Source organism: Rhinopithecus roxellana, chromosome 18 (assembly GCF_007565055.1).
Source record: "Rhinopithecus roxellana isolate Shanxi Qingling chromosome 18, ASM756505v1, whole genome shotgun sequence".
In the NCBI taxonomy this organism is placed as follows: domain Eukaryota; kingdom Metazoa; phylum Chordata; class Mammalia; order Primates; family Cercopithecidae; genus Rhinopithecus; species Rhinopithecus roxellana.
Genome location: NC_044566.1, coordinates 27221023 through 27229913, shown reverse-complemented (window position 1 = coordinate 27229913; position 8891 = coordinate 27221023). Strand labels below are relative to the sequence as shown.

The window sequence follows — 8891 nt, the reverse complement described above, 5'->3', positions numbered from 1 at the left end:
CATATGCTGTAAAAAAAAATTTCAAGTGCTAGAAAAATGAATAAAGCAGAACATAAAACTCTCCTATAATCTCAGCCTTTCCTGTTAAGTTTGCTTTTAAATTCTACCAAATTTTTCATATGCATACACTGATACAAATTGTATGTGCATATAATTCACAAACATAAATGCATACCGAGCATATATACTTATTTTTATAATAGAATCAAAATGTGCATATAATTTTATAATCTGGTTTGGTTGCTTATTGATATATTATACAATAAATGTTTGTTCTTACCCACCTCAATGTTTTAAAAGGCAGCCTAGTAGTCCATGATTTGGATATAGCAAATGCCATTCAATCAATCTCCTGTTAATACCCACTGTAAGTATTTGCATTTCTTCTGTACAATGCTTCTATGAGCACTCTTAGATGTATACCTTTGTGCACTGCAGTCACATTCCTAAAGAACAAAATCCTAGAAATGAAATTGCTACGTCAAAGGGTATGTATACTTACCGTTCAAATCATAATTGTCAAACTGCTTTCCAAAAAGCTTTAACCAAATTATACTTCACCTAGGGTTCATGACAATCGTATTCTACACTCTGCCCAGCACTGGATATTTAACAAATCATCATTAGCTTGCCAGATTTAAAAAGGGTTATTTTAATGTTTTAATTTTCATTTCTTGGCAAAACACATTTGTCTGTTTATTTGTATTTCTTCTGATACTGCCTATTTATTTTTTGCTCATTTTCTATTGAATGGGGTTTTTATATTGATTTTAGTATGCTTTATATATCATTAACCTTTTTTTGCCTTTCATATGACCTTCCATAGTTTTCACTTGCCCTTCAGCAGGTGTGTGAAATGGAAGTCATATCAGAAACAAATTTTTTATGTAGTCAAGTCTATCCTTTTTTATGTTTTCTGGTTTTCATATCATATTTTTGCATCTTGTATGCTGCTGTAACAAATTAATACCAACCTAGTAGCTTAAAACAACACAAATGTATTAGCTAACAGGTGTAGAGGTCAGAAGACTTATAATCAAGGTGCCTGTAGGGCTGAGTTCTTTCTGAAGACGCCAGGAAATAATCCATTTCCTTGCCTTTCCCAGCTTCTAGAAGCCATCTGGCATTCCTGGGCTCATGGAGCTTTACTTCATCTTCAAATCCAGCAGTGAGGCCTCCTTTCTCCCTCTTTCTCCTCTTCTCCCTCTCCCACTCTCCTACTCCTGTTTCCATTGTTACATCTCCCACTCTGATGGAGGTCCTCCTGCTTCCTTCTCAAAGACCTATGTGATTATACTTTATCCATCCAGATAATCAAAAATAATCTTCCTATCCCAATGTCCTTAACTTGCTCACATCTGCAAAGTTCCTTTGGCAATGTAAGATAACATAGCATTGACTTTTAAAATACATGCACAAAGTAAGAAAAGAAATCAACTAGGAACACTTTAGCACTGTTGTTGGGAATTTAAATTAGTTCAACCATTGTGAAAGACAGTGTGGCAATTCCTCAAGGATCTAGAAGCAGAAATACCATTTGACCCAGCAATCCCATTACTGGGCATATACCCAAAGGGTTGTAAACCATTCTACTATAAAGATACCTACACACGCATGTTTATTGCAGCACTATTCACAATAGCAAAGATTTGGAACCAACCCAAATGCCCATCAATGATAAATCAGATAAAAAAATGTGGTACATATATATCATGAAATACTATACAGCCATAAAAGGAATGAGATCACGTCGTTTGCAGGGCCATGGACAAAGCCATCCTCCTCAGAAAACGCAGGAACAGAAAACCAAACACCATACTTATCAGTTCTCACTCATAAGTGGGAGCTGAACAATGAGAACACATGCAGACAGTGAGGGGAACAACACACACCAGAGCCTGTCTGCCGGGGCCGGGGGTGGTGGGAGCAAGCAAGGGAGAGCATCAGGACAAATAGTTAATGCATATGGGGCTTAAAACCTAGATGATGGGTTGATAGGTGCAGCAAACCAACAAGGCATGTGTATACCTATGTAACAAAACAAACCTACATGTTCTGCACATGTATCCCAGAACTTAAAAACGAAAAAAAAAGAAAAGAAACCAGCCTATCCTGAGGGCAGGTTTTGGAGTTAAAAAGGTCTACATTTAAGTCCGAGTTGTGTGTGATCTTGGGAAACTTATTCTCTCTGAGCCTCAGTTTCCTTACTTTTTTCTTTAGAGGGGTTTATTAGAAATATGAACGAGGCGGCTGGGCGCCGTGGCTCCCACCTGTAATCTCAGCACTTTGAGAGGCCGAGGTGGGAGAATCACAAGGTCAGGAGATCAGACCATCCTGGCTAACACGGTGAAACCCCATCTCTACTAAAAGTACAAAAAATTAGTCGGGCGTGGTGGTGGGCACCTGTAGTCTCAGCTACCCAGGAGGGTGAGACAGGAGAATGGCATGAACCCAGGAGGCAGAGCTTGCAGTGAGCTGAGATGGCGCCACTGCACTCCAGCCTGGGTGAGAGTGAGACTCTGTCTCAAAAAAAAAAAAAAAAAATCAACAACAAAAAAAATTTAAATGAGGCAATACATGAAAACGCATAACATGTTGAAAAAAGACTAGGTTTTTGGATCCTTTTATCCCACTGTCACTGTGTCTTTTAACTAATTTCCTGTGTCTGCAACAGGGAGAATAAGAACTAAGGATAATGTAATATGAAAGACAACACATATAGAACATTGATTTAAACTTTTTTGTCATGACTGACAATCTTAATTACTTTGTCCCTTTAGAGTCTTTTGTCTGAATATTTTAAAGACTATAAAAGCAAGAATTATAATACATAATTTATAACAACAGTAGCTAAAGTTTAGGGGGTTCAAGTTTCCCTGTGATCCTCATAAACCCAGCAGCTTTTTTGTTTGTTTTTATTTTTTTCTGTCTGTTTTAACTGTGGCTAAGAGCTAATTATATGCAATGGCCCTTTTAAATATGAATTGCTGGCTAAAGATCTGACCAAAATTACGTGTTTAAAGACAGATAAGGGTAAGAATTGAGGAAACTGGAGCCAAACTATCCAACATTTTGCTTCTAATCTAATACAATTTAGGGCTCACTCTTGCATCTTATTATATAGTCTATTTTTCTTCAGATTCCTCAAGCTTCACTTTACACCACTAGTCAGCTTTGGGACTGGGTTGAGTAAGCCTAAATCTCTGGGGTGGCAGGGGTTGTTTTTTGTATTTATTTTTGAGACAGGATCTGACTTTGTCACCCAGGTTGGAATGCACTGGCATAATCTCAGCTCACTGCAACCTTCACCCTTCCAGGCTCAAGCCACCCTCCCACCTCAGCCTCTCAAGTAGCTGGGACTACAGGCATGCACCACCATGCCTGGCTAATTTTTCTATTGATTGTCTCAAAGGCTAGTCTCAAATTCCTGAGCTCAAGCAATCCGCCTGCCTCAGCCTCTCAAAATGCTGGCCACCACGCTGGGCTAAATCTCATCTCTAAATTGAACTGGGTAAGCTTAATTCCAGCTCCACGGTTCTCTGAGTCTCCATGTACAACTGGAGGCCTCTGGACACTGAGGGACTAACTGCCCTGTTCACCAGTAACACAAAGAAGTCAAACGCACAGTCTTTATACCTTCCTTTCTGAGTGGAAGTAGCTGCAAGCAGCAGTGAAGGGTAGGTTACTAATTGACCTTGCCAGGGCTAGGGCAAAGCAGCCATAGAGTTGAGGGTTGAGAGTTGCATGCAGGGACCAAATGGCAAAGGAGAAAGCTGAGAAAGCAGCTTACACAGCCAAGATGCTTAATGGTCCAGATGCACTCCTGTCTTGGCAAAGACCAAATAAACACGCTTGAGCTGTTGATGGTTCTGTTTACTGTGCAACCTAAGGTTCTTTACTCTAGTTGAAATGGTGTTTTTGTGCAGGAGCCTTCTGTGTAATGACTTGGTTCTTTCTATGGGTACATCTAAACTATGTACGAATGCAAAAAGCTAAAGAAAAAAATGTAAAGATAATCAGGGAATAATTGCACCGAAAAAGGAGACTTTTGAGAATGGGTAATCCAACTTTTATCCAGCTTTTTGCCCCTCCAATTTATGGGTAATAAAAATGAAGATGAGACCGGGCGCAGTGGCTCAAGCCTGTAATCCCAGCACTTTGGGAGGCCGAGACGGGCGGATCACGAGGTCAGCAGATCGAGACCATCCTGGCTAACACGGTGAAACCCCGTCTCTACTAAAACATACAAAAAAGTAGCCGGGTGAGGTGGCGGGCGCCTGTAGTCCCAGCTACTCGGGAGGCTGAGGCAGGAGAATGGCATGAACCCGGGAGGCAGAGCTTGCAGTGAGCTGAGATCAGGCCACTGCACTCCAGCCTGGGCGGCAGAGCGAGACTCCGTCTCAAAAAAGAAAAAAAAAAAAAAATGAAGATGAGGAGAGAGATTAATGATCTGTTCAAGTATCTGGGTTATCTTGACCTAAGTATCTGAGATGATAGAGTTAACAAGTATTAGATAATTAAGTTATCAAGTATCTTAGCTTGAGTTATCAAGTATCTTAACAGAATCTTGTTAACTTGATCTCAGTATCTAAGTTAACTTAAGCCATTTGATTTATAGACCAAAGCCCACTAATGTGTGGATCATATTTGTACCTGCCTTTGTGAGAACCTGGCTACTCATGCATTCAAAACCAAAAATAATCTATGCCATTTCAAAGTATATATTCAGACTGGATCTAACCTAATCATTGTCCCTTTGATCTGGACTTGCCCTTGAGGTTCAGGTTGGAAGCCCCTGAGGCCCCAAGAATTCCTATATGTGAAATGTTCATCAGTCCCATTGTCATCTTTGGTCTTTTGGTCAACAGTCTTCCACAAGTACCTCTTGCATTTCAAGCCCTTCCCAGTTTCTGACCCTGTAGGGCAGTCCAGCTGAGAAATCAGATATTGTTAGCCAAATTTTGTATAGTAATAATTTTTTTAATTTTGTAGCCCTGAAAACTGCAGAGGCTTACTCAACAAGCATTTATTTTTTACCTAAGGGTCTGCAGGTCTGCAGGTCTGCCGAGACTCTGCCTGGGTCTGTTCCATGTGTCCTCTCCTTCTTGGGATGTTGGTTTAATGGGTAGCTCCATCTACATATCCTGTTCTCCTAGAAGACAGCAAGAGCAAAAGGCTGGATCAAACCACAAAGAACATTTAAGTTGCTGATTGGAAGGGCATACATCACACCTACTCCATTCTACTGGCCAAAGAACGTCACATAGTCCATCCTGACTATAGGACAAATAAGAAACATCTACTTGGAATCATGGCAAGGGTAATGATACTTGATATCCTACGGGGAAGAAATGAGTGATTGGAAACAATAATACAACACATCTGTGATGGCTGATTTTATGTATCAACATGATTACATTCAGGGATGCCCAGATAGCTGGTAAAACATGATTTCTGGGCATGTCTCAGTCTCCACTGTCATGTTTTTGGAAAAGATTAACATTTGAATTCTCTTAGAAATTAATTAGCCTAAATTTTTTTTAAAAAAAGTAATGTTGTTGTTTAACAAAAATGAGATAGATAACTTCCTGAGTCAACAGGTTGTATATTTTGTAACAGTGGGAATCTTTTCCAAAAAGCAAAATCCCATTTAGCATTCTCCCTTAGTATTGAGATGGCAATATCTTTTTTTTCACTTTATTCAAATTTATCTAAATGTTTTCTTAGTTTCTGTAGATTCTTTCCAAGGCAATAAGAGAAAGTGTTCGTAGAGGCTAAGGAAAATCATAGATTTTAATATGGGGCCTTTCCCAGTGGTAAATACCAGTAGCTTGGTCCTAGAAAGAGTGTGGGTTTAGAAGTTGGATTATCTTTGTCCAAGCAACAGTTCTACCACCTTCCATGACCTTCAGTTTCTTGTTTAAACTTTCTATAAAATAGACATAATACCACCTGCCATCACAGGCTGAAGATAATTGAGATAAAAATAAGAAAATACTCTATAATCTCTAGAAGCCTTGAAACACTAAGTAATTATTGGTATATTGCATATATAAAATATTGTTAATTAAAAGTGCATCAATAATGTCTTAGAAACTAGGATATGTCAAATAAAATTAGACTATTCTTTAAATTAGGCATAGAATGTTTTTGATTTCCAAAAATCCTCTAAAACTCAAAGCAAGTTTATATAAGATGTTTACCTCAGCAAAGTTAAAAAAGATTCTCCAAGAGTCATCTAATCTACTACCTAGTTGGCTCAAAGCCATAATGTAAAATAAATGACCCATGGTACCATGTTGATTTACTATTTCATCTTATAAAAAATATTTCAGTCCTCAGGGCTCTGAGAGCATGTAATTTTCAGAGAGGAATAGTAAGACTAACTTGAAACTAAAGGCACAGAAAATGGCTAGATTTTCTGAAACAGGTTAAATAAATCGCTTCGTCAACATGCACATATAACCGAAAGTTAGGAGTCTTTTCTTAAGGTAAGAAAGAAACACCTCAGGGAATAATCAATTGATTTGGAGGAACAACTGATGAGCAAAAGCCTAAAAGGGATTCATTGGGCTGTGCTGAGGATTCAAAAATAAACATATGATAACTGGTGGAGCTTGGGACAAGAGGTCCCACTGTGAAGAAACTGTGTAGATTGAAGCCATTCATCCAGCAGTCCAGGCCATTGCTAACACCCAGGAGCACAATGGATACAGAGTTAGAGTTTATAAACTATTCAGTCTCTACTCATGTGAGTGATGTCTGAACCAAAAAAAAAAAAAAAAAAGAAAACCCAGCTACACCAACTGTCTTCCCCCTACCGGTGGTCAGTGAGGATCTACCTTTGACAGCAGCTAGCACTGATCACTAGTTATTGACAGCCAGCATAAGTGACATCCATTGAAGCCCCATGCCTTTGCTTTATCTCTATCAAATTCACTTCTATATAAAAATCCCTTTGTTCCAAAGAACTCCTAAACTCCAGAGCTGTATGAACATGGGAAGCAAGAGACCTGATAAAGGGGTAGGGGGTACAACAGAACCACTCCCCATATCTGTAATTAACTAAAGCTAAACACATAAATAGCTTGAGATCTATCCCACAGGTAAATATGTGTGTAAAAACGAGAGCGTTTTCATTCTCCTGCAGATATAATAGAGGATTCTCAGAGTTCCAAGATAGGCCTAAGACTGAAGATGTTTCCACACCATCTTCATCATTATTTATAATGCCTACTGGGCCCCTTGTGAAGAAATTCCAGACAGTTGTCATTTGAAAAGATAGAGCATAATGGGGTAGCCTTTCAATTGGACTTTGTGGGAAATTAATTTTTTATGGGAAGATACACATTTGATTGACCATCCAATATTGATTCTACCACTTCTCATTGTTCGTCATGAAAGGGGATTGACTCCATTCCTGGAGGGAAACTAAGTAGTCCATGCCAATCATGAAAATTTCTTTACCCACATAAGCATCAAGAAACCAGGCATAGACCCACAGCTCATGGCATTTCCCAGGAAACAGACATCAGTTCAGGAGTAAGCATGTGATTCAAATCAGGTCAATGAGACATCAGGGGACGATTTCAGAGGCTTCTCTGTAGTAAGAGTCACAGAAAGAAATGCTTTCTCTCTCTCCTGTCAGAATGGTTGAGAAAGCCAGTAGCTTCATTTGTTACTGGCAGCATTATTATTATTTTCAGGGATCCGGCTTTAGTATGAAGTTTGCAATGTGAATGGCAGACAAAGAGGTGGACAAAAACTAAATCCTTTTTGACATCTTTGAGTTATTGGATCAACCAATCCTGGTGCCTTCCCTGCTTCCACTAAGAGACTCTATTTATTTCCTCTGTGTTTTAGCCAGTTAAATCAGGTTTCTGTTACTTGTGAACAAAAGCAACCTAATTGACACATATGGCTATGATGCTAGTTGAAGGGATTATTTTGTGGCTCTATGGACCAAACCACTTCTTAGAGTCAATTTTCACCAATAAATGAATCCTGTTCTGGCATTCTTCTGGGGCAAAGGCCCAGAAGAATTTTTATCCTCAGATTAAAAGTTAGAAAGAATTGGATGACCTCAGGAGAAGAGCAGAGTGAAAACATATTTCTTAACCTTGTGAATAAAGGCATTTTCTAGAAACAAGAAGTGAGATGCAATTGGAAAGCTAGGAAATAAGAAATCTGTCTAAGATGCTCTTTTAGGAGTGAAAATCAGGTTACTATTACAAGAAAATGCTAATACTGTACATACAGATTGTAGTTTTCTGTCTATAACATCTGTATTTTATAGATGCTTGCTTACATTTAGCATTAAAATTGTTTTTGAAATGTTTAGAATACCTCTGCTGTACTATGACAAAACCAAGACTATATGCGTCATGGTAATAGAAACGGAAGTGAGAGGGCTGTAATATTACCAAGAAAAGTTAGGGCACATGATGCTGAATCCTTCTCTTTGGAGATTATACTAGCTAGGCTCAACCTAGGTTTTATTCTGATGATATCATATTCTTTACATTGTAGTTTCCTTTTGGCAATGTTGTATTAAGATGGACAAAACTCAGCATCTAGATGGCCTAAGTGGTCACATTAGTGACAGATCCATTGCCCCTGGATGGTGTGTCCTCACCTCAGGGATGCCTAGGTCAGCGGAGTCACTGTCCAGAGTGCTTATAAAACCTCAGGCACCATCAATCCCTAGCCTACAGTGTAGACCCACTTCCTCCCATGTAACACTTGCAGCTTGAAAACTGAAGTTTCTCTGAATTGGTACCAGCCCTATTTATAGATATTAAGACCCTGCCCATTCATTTTGGAGCATCTGGCAGATTCTTATTTCAACAGAAAATCAATATATGAAAAGTTATTTGTGTATCAGCACAATC

General features: G+C 38.9%; 1 long non-coding RNA gene across 1 annotated transcript in view; it reads right to left on the bottom strand.

The window, feature by feature from the left end:
• Positions 1-349: 349 nt before the first annotated feature.
• LOC115894595 overlaps positions 350-8891 on the bottom strand; it is a 69418-nt gene continuing 60876 nt past the window's right edge. The window contains exons 3-4 of the long non-coding RNA XR_004054730.1: positions 5038-5152; positions 350-446 (exon numbers count right to left, since the gene is read on the bottom strand). This is a non-coding gene — a long non-coding RNA (uncharacterized LOC115894595). The remainder of the gene's footprint in view (positions 447-5037; positions 5153-8891) is intronic.